At 36.0% G+C, this 13790-nt stretch overlaps 1 protein-coding gene across 1 annotated transcript in view; it reads left to right on the top strand.

Moving 5' to 3' along the window:
* FMN2 (formin 2) overlaps nt 1–13790 on the top strand; it is a 346387-nt gene that overhangs the window by 259342 nt on the left and 73255 nt on the right.

Raw genomic sequence — 13790 nt, 5'->3', positions numbered from 1 at the left:
CTTGTATTTTGCCAGTTTCACTATGATACGTTGTGCAGAAGATCGATTCAAGTTATGTCTGAAGGGAGTTCTCTGTGCCTCTTGGATTTCAATGACTTTTTCCTTCCCCAGATCAGGGAAGTTCTCAGCTATGATTTCTTCAAGTACACCTTCAGCACCTTTCTCTCTCTCTTCCTCCTCTGGAATCCCAATTATGCATATATTATTGTGTTTAATTGTGTCACTTAGTTCTCTAATTCTCCCCGCATACTCCTGGATTTTTTTTATCTCTCTTTTTCTCAGCTTCCTCTTTTTCCATAATTTTATCTTCTAATTCACCTATTCTCTCCTCTGCCTCTTCAATCTGAGCTGTGGTTACCTCCATTTTATTTTGCAGCTCATTTATAGCATTTTTTAGCTCCTCCTGTTTCTTAGTCTCTTGATCTCTGTAGCAATAGATTCTCTGTTCTCCTCTATTCTTTTTTCAAGCCCAGCGATTAATTTTATGACTATTATTTTAAATTCATTTTCTGTTATATTGCTTAAATCGTTTTTGATCAGTTTGTTAGCTTTCGCTACTTCATGGAGTTTCTTTTGAGGAGAATTCTTCCGTTTTGTAATTTTGGATAGTCCCTGGAGTGGTGCAGAGCTGCAGGGCTCTTCCTCTGTGCTGTCTGGAATAACTTGTGTTGGTGGACGGGGCTGCAGTCAGACCTGATGTCTGCCCCCAGCCCACTGGTGGGGCCACAGTCAGGCTGGTGTGTACCTTATCTTCCCCTCTCCCAGAGGCAGGACTCACTGTGCAGTGGTGTGGTCCCTGTATGGGCTACTTGCACACTGCCAGGCTTGTGGTGCTGCTTTGATGGGATCTGGCGTATTAGCTGGGGTCCTCTTCCATGGGCCTCTTGCCTATGCTTGGCTCCAGAGAGTCCATTTTGCTAGTCTTCTGGTGGTTTTCTGGGTTATTTAGGCAGATGTGGGTGGAGTAAGTGATCAGCAAGAGGCGGTGAGCCCAGTGTCGTCCTACACGGCCATCTTCCTCCTCGATGTTATCTTGAATTTTTTCAATTAAAATTTCTTTGAGATAATTTCGTATCAGTACATTCTTAATGAGTTTATAGTATTCCATTGGAAAAACACACCACTGACTTTCTCATTTCTTTATTCACAAACCTTCTTTCCTATAACATTTCTTTTAAAGGAGAAAAATTATAGAGAATTAATGTGTACATTTCTCATACTGCTTATGTGTACAGTATATTCCTAAATGTTGAACTTCTGGGACAAAAGCAATATTGGCCTTATTGTATTGTTTTTAATAGACTACTTAAAAAAGTTTTTTCATGTTTATTTATTTTGAGAGAGGGAGGGAGAGACAGAGAGAGAGAGAGAGAGAATGCTCGTGGACACATGCATGCAGGAGGGGCAGAGAGAGGGGGAGAGAGAGAATTCCAAGCAGGCACCATGCCAGCAGCACAGTGCTGGCACATGCTATCAGCATGAACCATAGATCATGACCTGAGCCAAAACCAAGAGTTGGATGCTTTACCAACTGAGCCACCCAGGTGCCCCTGGTCTTTTCCTAGATGCCTCCTTTTCCCATTGTTCCTCCCAACCTTGCTTCTCTTTTCTAAGCATGACTAAGTCCTGTGGATTTTCTCAACATGTCACCTTCCTTGCTTTAACCCTATCCTAGCTCAAAATAATTTCTTGCTTCTGTTTTGCTATGCCCTTCCTAAGAGGTCCATTTTTTCCTGTTACTTTCATTCTATTGTAGTATAATCACCAGGGAAACTCATAATAACCTAGAGTCTTCTGGAAAAGATTGAATTATGCTTAGTATCATGATTAAAAGGTATATGAATGCTCATTACAATTTAAATATATTGAAATTATATCTAATATATTTTAAAATATGTCAAATATCTGAACTATTTTGTTAAAATATTCCCTGTTTGCCCTCAGTATTATGTCATAAACTATTAACTGCATATTTTTCATGATTAAACCTCAGTTTTCCTTCCTTAGGTCCTGGGTACTTGGATAGGATCCACTGTGAGAATCCTAAACAATTGTTATGTTCTTATAGCAGAACCCCAAATGCATTCCTTAATGGATGATACAACACTTTATAGTTTTTTGGGGTTTTGTTGAAGAAAAGTCAACTAGAAATTGAATTTATGACTACAACTTTTAAAATTGTAAACTTTTTTTTGTTAGAGCAATTCTGGTATAATAAAACCAAAGGATCTTTTTCTGTAATTACTTAGGAAATAACAACATGTTGATTCAAAGGGAAATACTCCTAACTTAATAAATTTAACCATTAAGAATTGCAAAGCTTTCTGGTTAATGTTTAAAATCTGTCAGTCTGTTAATTTTCTGCTTGACAGATCTTTTTTATATTATTTGGGCATTAGGACTGTTAGGGGCATTAGAATTAAGGGATGTCTCTGATCATCTACATCTACTCTGAAGGTGAGTAACACTTGTGAGGCATAGATCCATGATCCATAGATCCATAGAGAAATCATCTAACCCAGATGGCAAATGGTTTCACCTCATGTGCCAAATCTAGTAGGGTGGTAATGACTTCTTGGAGTCTTGTCTGAGGCATAATTCTTGGGTCTTTAACTGAACTCTTTAATTTTAATTTTTTCAAAAATATTTATTTATTTTTGAGAGAGAGACAGAGTGTGAGTGGGGGAGGGGCAAAGAGAGAGGGAGACACAGAATCTGAAGCAGGCTCCAGGCTCCGAGCTGTCAGCACAGAGCCCGACATGGGGCTCAAACTCACAGACTGCGAGATCATGACCTGAGCCGAAGTCAGACATTTACCTGACTGAGCCACCCAGGTACCCCTGGATTCTTTAATTTTAAAGAGTAGCTTGATTAATTAGCTTTATTGTGATTAGTGCTTATGTGATGCACCTTTTTCTATTTCTTCTTTTTAACTTAAGTGTATATTAATATTTTAGGTGGGATTTTTTGAGAGTGCATGTAGCTAAAACTTTTCTAATCCATTTGAAAACCCTCACATTTTAATCAAGTATTTAGGCCACTTACATTTAATATAACAATCTATATGGTTGCATTTCATTCACTGTCTTTATATTTGTCTTTTGTCTGTCATGTTGTTTTCCTTTTTATCTCTTTCCGTGCCTTCTTAAGGATTAGTTGGATATTTCATTTTATTTCTAGCATTGGCTTATTAGCTTTATCTTTTTGTTTTCTCTTTTTATTGTTTTTTCTAGGGTTTACATTATACCTCTTTAATTTATCAGTGTACCTTCATATAATTTTATTCAATTTGAAATGTAATCTGAGAGCTTTAAGCAGTATATTTCCATCGTCCCTCCTATTCTTTGTGTTGCTGTTGCCATATTTTTACTTTCATATCAATCATAACCGAAACAATATATTGTTTGTACTTTTACTTTTAACAGTCAATTGTCTTTCAAAGAAGTATATAAATGAAAAAATATCTCATATTCTTCCCCATATTTAGCATTTCTAGTTCTTTTCAGTCATTTGTATACATCAAAATTTCCATCTGGTGTCATTTTCCTTCTAACTGAATAACTTCCTTTAACATTTCTTATTCTGTAGGTCTGCCAGTGCCAAACCTTTTAGCATTTGATTGCTTGACAATTTTTCTTATTTGTTTGTTTATTTTATTTATTTATTTATTTGTTTGTTTGTTTATTTTTCCCCATATTTGATAAATATTTTCAGTGGATATAGAATTGTAAATTAATAGGATTTTTTGTTTTTGTTTTTGTTTGTTTCTTGCCACACATCAGGATATTTTTCTCTTGTCTTCTGCTTGCATAATTTCTGATGAGAAATTTATATTAGTTTCCCATAGTTGCTATAAAAAATTACCACAACTTTGTTGACTTAAAACAACACAAATTTATGTTTCTGGAGATCATAAATCCAAACAGATCTTTTGGGTTAAAATTATGGTGTCAGCAGAACTTTGGTCCTTCTGGAGACTCTAAGGTAGAATCTAGTTCCTTGTCTTTTTGAAAATATTTTTTTTAATTTTTTAATTTTTATTTATTTTTGAGAGAAATACAGAGTGAAAGCAGGGGAGGAACAGAGAGAGAGGGGGACACAGAATCCGAAGCAGGCTCCAGGCTCCAGGCTGTCAGCACAGAGCCCGACATGGGTCTTGAACTCATAAACCATGAGATCATGACCTGAGCTGAATTTGGCCACTTAACCGACTGAGCCACCCAGGCGCCCCTTCCTTCTGTTTTTAAAATTGTGGTGGTTTCCCCTATTCCTTGACTCTGGCTTTCCTTGCATCTTTAAAGTCAGGAATGTCTGGTAAAATTTTTTCATGCTGTATCGCTTTGACACTGACTTTCTTCCCTCTCTCTTTCATTTCTAAGTGCTTTGTGATTACTTTGGGCCAATCTAGATAATACAGGATGACTTTTCTCAGTATTGACATTAATTCCATCTGCAACTGCAATTCACCCTTGACATGTAACATAACATATTCATAGACTGTGAAGATTAAAATGGAAAGACTAAAATCTTTGCAAAGCCATTATTCTGCCTCGCATAAAGTCTTTAATAATTTTAATTTTTGTTCCTTGATATAAAATGTATTTTCTCCCACTTGTGGCTGTTTTAACCTTCTGTGTTTATTGTTGATTTTTAGGATTTACATATTAATGTGCATTTTTGTATATGTATATTTTTATTGCTTGTAGTCAACTGACCTCTTATATCTGGAAGTTTATAGTTTTTATCAGATTTGTAAAACATTTGGCCATGACACATTTAGTTACTTTTCCGCCCTGGCTCTCTCCTTTTCTTCCACTATCCGCATTTCACATATGCTATACTATCTACTCTTGTCCCAAGGTTCTTAAGTCTTGGTTAGTTTTTTCAATCTTTTCTTCTATATGCTTCAGTTGGAATAGATCCTGTTGTTATGATTTCAAGTTCATTGTTCTTCACTTCTGAAACATCTGATCTCATGTCATTGTCATTTTAAGTGAATTTTCATTTTTAATTCAATTGAATTTTTCATTTCAGATACTGTATTTTTCTCTCTGCAAGTTCCACTTGGTTCTTTCTTTTGTATCTTTAATTATTATATACTAGATATTTGTGTCCTCCAAAATTCATATATTGGAACTCAATGTGTTGGTATTAAGAGGTGGGGTTTTAAGAAGTGATTATGTTCATGAAGGTAGAGTCCTCATAAATAGGACTAATGCCCTTATAGGAAAAGACATGAAGGAGTTTGCTTCTTTCTCTGTTCTGCACCATGTGAAACTGCAGGAAGAAGTTGTTTGTCTGTAAACCAGTAAGAAGGCTCTCACTGGAAACCTATTGTGTTGGCACTCTGGTCTCAGACTTCCAGCCTCCAGAACTGTGACGAATGAATGTTGTTTAAGCTTCCAGTCTGTTGCAGCAGTCTGAACAGACTGACACATCCATTTTTCTCCTATGTTGATGTTTTTCTTTTAATATTTGAGCATAGTTATAATAGCTACTTTAATTTTAATGCTTTAGTTTTATTTGCTAGTTCCTCTCTTGACATTCCTGGTTCTGTTTCTATTGACTGATTTATCTTCTGGTAATTGATCACATTTTCTGATACTTGGTCTAGTAATATTTTATTATATCCTAGGCATTGTTATGGTCATTGACTGTCTGGATTTTGTGTATTATTTTAAGGAATAGCTGGCTTTGTTTGTGTGGACAATTTAAATTACTTGTGTCTCAGTTTGGCCCTTTAAGGCATGTTTTTATGCTTTGCTGAGGCTAGTCTAGAGTATCCTTCACACCAGTGATAATTCAATCCTACTACAAGGTGTGACCCTGCCCTACCTCCCCTGCACACGCACTGGGGTCTCCAATAGCTGTCCTGACCCCGGTGGTCAACAACAGTTCTCCACTGTAACTCCAGATTTTGAACACCTCTAGGTCCTGTATGAGCTCTGGGAATTATTCAGTTTGTAGCTCCTGAATTCTTTCTTTGACATATAGAGCTTCACTCTATACATGTGCCACCTAATACTCAGCAAAAAACCAAAGAGATTCAATACAGTTTTGTGGCCTTCTTTTCTGTAAGGCTGTTTCCTCTCTGACTCTCAGCCCCTTAACTTTTACCTACTTCAGACTTCCCAAACTCCTAACTGTACTTCCTCAACTTAGGGAGACTGACTGGCTTATTTGGGTTCTCCTTCCAGGGCCCACAGTCTGGAAATTGCCTTTAGACAGAAATCCAGGAAGATTTTAGGGTTCGGCTAGTTTGTCTACCTTCTTTCATAGATGAGAGCTTCGTGCTGCCAGTTGTCAAATATATGAAGACTATTGTTTCATATATTTTATCCAGTTTTCTGGTTGATTACAGCAGGAGGTAAGTTTGGTTCTTGTTAAGTCCAGAGGTAGACATCTCTTTCCACTGATTTAAAGTGAATAAGGTTAAAGTCTCCTTTGCCTCATTTGTTATGATATTACAGCATAAGAGGCTGAACTTGCTTCTATCTACAGCTTTTTGGACAATTATTTTTCATTATATTTCCCATCTTTTCTACATTATATCCTTCCTTCCTTGACATCCTGGACTATGAGGCATTTATGTCTTTGCACCTTTTTTCTTGATGTTTGTTGTTTAAGTGTCCTCTTTAGTTCTCTACTTTTTCATTTGACTGATGTTTGTTCATCAGTCATTTGTCATAGCTCAGCATTTTGCCTCTCTGTTTTCCTTACTAACATCTCTCTCAATAGGTAAATGTTTCACTTAATTTTGCTCATGACTGAATTGACAGTGTGGCTCTGGGATCAGACTGTGTGCATGTGAATCCTGTCTCTTTCTCTTAGCATTTCTTATATGCTGTACAAGTTATTTAACCACTAATTTCCTTCTTGTAAAATGGGAATAATTGTAGGGCTTTTCTTATAGGGCTTTATTATTGTAGGTTATTATATGCAAAGAATTAGAGGTGCTCCATCGATTAAGCATCCGACTCTTGATTTGGACTTAGGTCATGATCTCACTTCATGGATTCAAGCCCCCTGTCAGTGGGGAGCCTGCTTGAGATTCTGTCTCTTCCTCTCTCTACCCCTCTGTCTCTACCTCTGTCTCCCCCCCCTCACGTGCACTCTCTCTCAAATAAATAAACTTGAAAAAAATACTTAGAATAGTAATGCCATTATCTGTATTAACATTCCCATTGAACTATCTCTGTAATGTTTATATGCATGATTATTAATGGGTCTGTCTCCTCGTCTAACATTTTCTTAATAGTTGTCCACCTATTAGCCCCTAACAAAGTGTCCAAAATGTATCTGTTGCTCAAAGTTTGGTTGAAATATTGTAACATTAAATCATGTGACTTTTGTTTCTAAGATTGGAATGCCATAGCCTTCCTATGGTAATTCATAATTTGTGCATTGTGTTGGCAAGTAAAGTTCGGAGGAAGAGAAAATACATAAAGATTTTCTGGTTTTCACCTTTTTAGTTTAAGTGGTTTTGTGTCTTGTATTTTGAATTTACAAATTAGAATTAATTGGTATTGCAGTTAATATGGAAAGCTCAGCCTTGAGACATGCATTTGCATATTTTTAGTTAAAGGCTCATAGAAATTTTTGTGTTATCTGAAGGATCCTAATTTAAGTTCAGCTTGTAATTAGTAAAAAGGTATGCTTGATTCATCCTCTTCAAGGTATTTGCTACTTGAAAAAGAAAAAAAAGAGAATTTGCCCCAGATGTGTCTTTTTTTAATGCTGATTACTGAAAGCTTATGAGAGATTTACTTAGAATATAGGTAGAATGCTATGTTGGCTTTGTCTATAATTTTATTTTTAAAATTAGGTGGTATAAGCAATGTTTCCGTTGGAAGTCAATAACTCTTTTTATACTGTATTGTTCACAGAATGTGAAACTCATACATGAACATTATGTTTTCCCATGTCGTTTTCACTTTGCGTTTAAAAAGAAGATTTAGAAAGGAATTTCACTAAGGACCACTTCAATAACTACATGAGACTGGGTGATAATAGCACACGGCTTTCTTATATTTTAGGTTTGGCTAGAAGCCACATATATCAAATTTTTGAACTATACATCATTTACTATAGTGTGTTTGTTTCTTGAATTTTTACAGCAATCACCTATTCATTACATTTATACACTCATATTTCTAGGGACACAAATGGTATGTATTTTTATGCACAAAGTAGGAATAACCCTCACTATTAACTCAAAGTTGGCTGTGAATTATTGCAAAGGCCAAGTTGTAACTTTATACTCTGTAGATATTTGCTTTCTTCCTCTCAGGAGTATTCCACAGCATTTGTTTTATTATCCTAAGAACAATTTGCAACATCAAGGAAGGAAGGCATTGAGAGTTCGTTATTTCCTTTGCTATCTGAGGAAAGAAGTTCTGATATTCATTCACTGTCTGACCTATATAAGCTGCCTAAATTTACTTGACTTTCAGCTCATTGTCAAAAGGATCAGTGTCTCAAAAATCTCAAAACCAAAGTAATATATTTACAATTAAATGACAACTTTAAATGACTCAAAAGAAAGGCACTGCATCTGTCTAAAAAATAACCCATACTGGCTGCACTTAAAAGCAACTGAAATGCACATTCATAGCTAATTATAAACAAAAACTAGTTAACACTTTAAATAAAAGGAAAAATAGCAAAAAGATTTAGAGCCTAGACAAGCAGATGAAAGGGTTCTAAGTTGCCTTCCATCTGATATTACTCAAATGCAACTCTGTCTCCAATTACCTGGGAATATGTGGTATTCCCTCATGAAAGCTCCAGATCAGAAAGGGCGTCCGTTCCGTGCCTCTGCTTACTCAGAGTCATTTGGAACAAGTTCAGCAGAAATATTTAACATTGCAAAAGAGTCTGGAGCCAGACAAGTGACTACAGACGCTAATCACTGGGTCAAAATAGTAACTTAGTAGGACAACAAACACCAGAAAATATTTGTGGAGGCAGAGATTTGGGGGAGGAAGTATTAATGCTGTTGGAGAAGAGATCACTGAATGCCAAAGTGCTCAAACAGAATCATTGAAACATTTTTTTTTTAAGTAGTTTCATGTTTAGGGACATAGGAATGTCCATGCCAATGGTCTCTGGCAGAATTGGACCTGAAAGGTAATCTTATGCCCTAGCCTTAAAATAAATAAGGAGGGGGGAGGTGAAACTAACCAACTAAATAAATAAAGACTGCCTCCTAAAAAGTTCAGTGTTTCTTTTATTACATGGTTTTAACCACAAGCTTTGTCTGCCTCAAATTACAAATTTCTAGCTTTTGAGATTTGGGGGGGGGGCAAGGGGAAACCATCACTACAATAGTTGCAATAGTTTTCTGAATATCTAATGCCCAGTTTGCCCCTGAAGTGCACAGTTGATTGATCAGCTCATATAAGGTCCATTTATTTCTACATGTTTCGATTTTAGGTCTGTGAGTTCCTAATATTCTCTGGAGATTGTGTCAGTACAAACCACTTTTTATTTTGCCTTCTTTCTTAAACCGCATTGTACTTTTTCTTCCTTCTAGTATCAGTACAGGATTGATTGTTTTATTTCACCATTCTGATTTTCTTCTCCCCACTTTAAACTGTTCCCAGTACATCCAGTCTCAGAACATTTTCTTGGCTGTGGAACCCAGACATCAAGATAGGAATGGTTACCCGTAGTATGTTAGATTAAAACATGTATGCTTTAGAGGAATATTGCAAACTTTGACAATATCTTATCTTTTGGATTTCTGTAGTTTTTCCCTAAATTTACAAAAGGTACTGTTTTCCCCCATACAGCAATTTTATTTACTACTGTACCTCCACAAAAAGGATTGAGAAACTGTTAGCCTCTGCTTATACTCTAAGTATTAGGAGCCTGTGAAAACAACAACACATACAAATTAAGTAGAAATTAAAAAACAAGAAAAGATATTAAATGTAGAGTTATTTTTTGTTTTTTGTAAAAGTGTTTGAGCCTCCTGTGATATGTCTTGGCCCATAACTTTATATTGTTATAAGGAGGCACTCTTATTTTAGCAATATATAAGCCTCATTCTGAATCTGGGTTCTTTGTAGAAGGATTAAGAAGATATTTGGTGCTCCTCCAATGGAGAAATTTTTACATTTTGAAAGTAACATATCCCTGTGCCTTTTTTTTTATATAGTCACGGTAATGTGGAGAGGAAAAGAAAGACAGAAAAATTATTACCTATGCAGCAGGTGGTTTACGCATTATTTTATGCATAATAAGGAAATTATTACCCTGTTATAATGATAAAGAAAAGTTACTAAACCCATGTGATTAGTAAGGTTATTAAAATCTAACACAACTTAGTGGCTGGTATAGAATTCATGCATAGGTCTGCCTGATTCTGAATGTCATGTCCTAAACCGAAACACTGACCCTGATGAGATATGAAAATGAGTTTGAGTGGTAAGACCCTTGCCAAGGAACTGTAACTCTTTCATGCACCATGTGGGAGAGGGCATGTCCTAGGGATCTGAGGCCAAGGGTGCCCTGGGTTGGTGGTGTCCATTAGGAGTCACACCAATTCCTCCATCAAAGGTGGTCAAGGCTTCCTGGCAATAGAGGTGCAGGGAGCCTCAGGTGATTGGATGACAATATGAAGGTCACTCTAAACCAAGCCATGGACCTGTTTGCCGATTTTAATGCTTTTTTTAAACTTTTCTGTAGTTACCATTATCATGAATGACTAGAAGGCCACCATTCTCATTTGACATATGAAAAAAAGAAACAAGCTATGTGCTATAAAGAAGGGGAAAATTTGGGGTCCCTGAGTGGCTCAGTCGGTTGAGCATCTGACTTCGGCTCAGGTCATGATCTCACAGTTCATGAATTTGAGCCCCGTATCGGGCTCTGTGCTGACAGCTCAGAACCTGGAGACTGCTTCGAATTCTGTGTCTCCCTTTCTGTCTGCCCCTCCCAGATCATGCACTCTCTCTTTCACTCTCAAAACCAATTGTTTTTTAAAGTTAAAAACAAAGAATTGGAAACTTAGTCATCCTTGAAATAGAAAACTGGAAACTTATATAACTCTTTATCAAGAAAAATTTGCATACTTAATTGATAATTGACACTATGTTGTAATGTATATTACAACATTGTAATATACATTGTAATGTATACAATGTATATTGTAAATGTATAGGAAACTGGTGCTAAAAGTAACACTGGCATTCAAAACTAGTCACAAAGCCATCTGTGCCATTAGAAATGAACTAAAAACAGTATTTATATTTTTGAAAATATAGCTCAGGGAATGAAATAATTAGCAATAAGATGTTGAAATGGTTTATAGAAAATAATCTTATTTCTATGTCACCTTCAGCTTTTACTAGAAAAGTTTTTTATATAACACAGATGGCCACTGCCTGTCAGAAGCTTCTACTCAGATGGAAAAACACAGTCTTTAGGATTTCGGTCCCTGGATGGGACTAGCTTGAATACCTCCTACATGAATGGCAGTGTTATTCTTATTTTGCTGCTAAAAGATATCCTAATTTTCTCTAACTTAATTACATTTTATTTTACTTTGGTAGATTTCATACTCATTAACTAAAGAAACAGAATCCTGCATGTGTCACTAAGTTAACATCGTAAGTGTGTTTCAAAGAATCACAACAGCAAAATGTTGATGGAGTGTTTATACGAGCAGCTTGTTGGAAAATGGTGTTTCACTGTTCCCAGAAAACTGAATTACACCCCAACTTTTCAGAAAGTTTTTGTTTCTAAGATTGCCATACAAAGGAAAATCTGTCTAGTTCACTGAATTGTTGACTCTACATCAAGAGTTGAAATGTGTACTCTAATGCACTTGCTTTGATCTCTCATTTGACTGTTTATCAAAGCTGATTACACTCTGAATACACAAATCCTCTTAGCTTCAAAATCATGTAAAGATAATGGATAATAGAGCATTTTTAAGTATTCTCCGCTCTTCCAATTTGGTTTTATGATTGTAATACAGCTCTTAGGTTTGGGAGGAGGGTCTGTTTTTATGTTTAGTTCCCTTGGTAAGATCCAATCTTTTGCCACATTGAATTAGAGTTTTTTTTTTTTTTTGTTTTGTTTTTTTAAGCCAAACTTGCTCATGCAGTGAAGCAAGAACTGTTTTAGTACACATCAAAAGGAATCATTATGAACATATGAAACTCACTTCACTCTACTCACCACAATTTAGGGGCTTATACTTTTTGAAAAGCTGGAACTATGTGCTTTCTTTATCTTCATATAAGTTGAAACCTAATAAAATAGCTTTTGATGTATTCAATTAAAGATAATTATATATCACCTTACAAATTTCAAGAGCTTAAAATCCAACATTTTCAAAGAACATTTATTTAGTCCCTGCTAATTATTGGAGGCACTATGTTAAATATTTTATATATGTCAACAGATTAATCTGTTTGCCTAAGATTACGTAGCTAATTTTAATGGTAGAATCAGGAATAGAACACAGATCTCTAGCACTCATTCCAGCCTGTTTTAAATTTCATAAGTTTACTTGATCCTTCTAACAGAATCCAGAAATTTTCTTCCAACCTCAGTCTTAATCTCTGTATTTTTTAAAAAAGGAAAAAAAATGGGGCGCCTGGGTGGCGCCGTCGGTTAAGCGTCCGACTTCAGCCAGGTCACGATCTCGCGGTCCGTGAGTTCGAGCCCCGCGTCAGGCTCTGGGTTGATGGCTCGGAGCCTGGAGCCTGTTTCCGATTCTGTGTCTCCCTCTCTCTCTGCCCCTCCCCCGTTCATGCACTGTCTCTCTCTGTCCCAAAAATAAATAAAAAAACGTTGAAAAAAAAATTAAAAAAAAAAAAGGAAAAAAATATATACATATGAGGGCAATTGGAAGAATGTCCTTTCTGAAAATGGCACGCATTGTGCTACCTTTTTGTTTTCCCTTATACACTATATTGTTCTAGAATGGCTTCTTGAAGCACACTGTTTTTAAGCTAGGCAGCCCAGAGCAGATTTTATAAGACAATGTATTCATGTTGGAGCCTTTTCAAAGTAAAATCATGGAGCATGTATTCTATTTTTTAATATGGCTAACAATTGACCTGTAAGTTCATGTAAACAATCTAAAGTACAAAAATGTAAAGGAGAAAACAATGCTCTCTGCTGCCAGGTCAAATGATCCCTGCTAAATTCGACAATCTTGGCCAAGAGTGGCAGCATGCCCCTGAATTATGGCTTTAAAGATACTGTACAGACTTTTGAACAAACACTATCTTGAGGTTGTAAAACATTAACCAGCCCAAGCTGGATTATTGTGTTTTAAGTAGTGATAGAGACACTTTGACAATTCTCAAGTGACCATGGGTTTGATTTCATGCACAGTTCCAATTTTTTATAATCAACTCGCCCTCCTCCACTTTTCTCCTCATTTCTCCAGATGGTCACAAGTGTGACCCAAAAGACAACTTCTTTCACTAGTTCTAGGGTTTTTTTTTAACTGATTTTTTTTTAACTTTTTGTCCTGTCGCTTAGTGATTTTCAAAGTGTGTGTGACAACCATTAGTGATACATGAAATCAACTTAGTGGGTCACAACTACACTTTGAAACTACACTACACTACACTAAACTGCACTATTCTAGTAGAATAGTCTAAAAATATTAGCATTACATGAAGAGTATTTTTATTTTTTTTATTTTTTACTTTTTTAAATTTTTTTTTTTTTTTTAACATTTATTTACTTTTGAGACAGAGAGAGACAGAGCATGAACGGGGGAGGGTCAGAGAGAGAGAGACACACAGAATCTGAAACAGGCT

Source organism: Panthera uncia, chromosome F1 (assembly GCF_023721935.1).
Source record: "Panthera uncia isolate 11264 chromosome F1, Puncia_PCG_1.0, whole genome shotgun sequence".
NCBI lineage: Eukaryota > Metazoa > Chordata > Mammalia > Carnivora > Felidae > Panthera > Panthera uncia.
This window is presented reverse-complemented; position numbering and strand designations above follow the sequence as displayed.